Below are 287 nucleotides of genomic sequence, written 5' to 3'. Positions count from 1 at the left end.
AAATCTTTAAAAATATTATTGAATCATATTTAGTAATGTTATATACCATAACCAAGCGGGATTTATTCCATGTATACAAAGCTGGTTTGACATTCAAAAATCAATGTAATTTACCACATCAATAGGCTAAAGAAGATAAATCACATGACTATATCAACTGATACAGAGAAAGTATTTGAAACAAATCAATACCTATCTACAATGAAATCTCTCAGCAAACTAGAAACAGAGGGGATTTCTTCAACTTGATAAAGAACATGTACAAAAAGCCTGCACTAAACATCATA

Source organism: Rhinopithecus bieti, unplaced genomic scaffold, assembly GCF_001698545.2.
Source record: "Rhinopithecus bieti isolate Rb0 unplaced genomic scaffold, ASM169854v2 scaffold_42219, whole genome shotgun sequence".
In the NCBI taxonomy this organism is placed as follows: domain Eukaryota; kingdom Metazoa; phylum Chordata; class Mammalia; order Primates; family Cercopithecidae; genus Rhinopithecus; species Rhinopithecus bieti.
The sequence above is the reverse complement of the archived record's forward strand: the minus strand, read 5'-3'. Positions refer to the sequence as shown.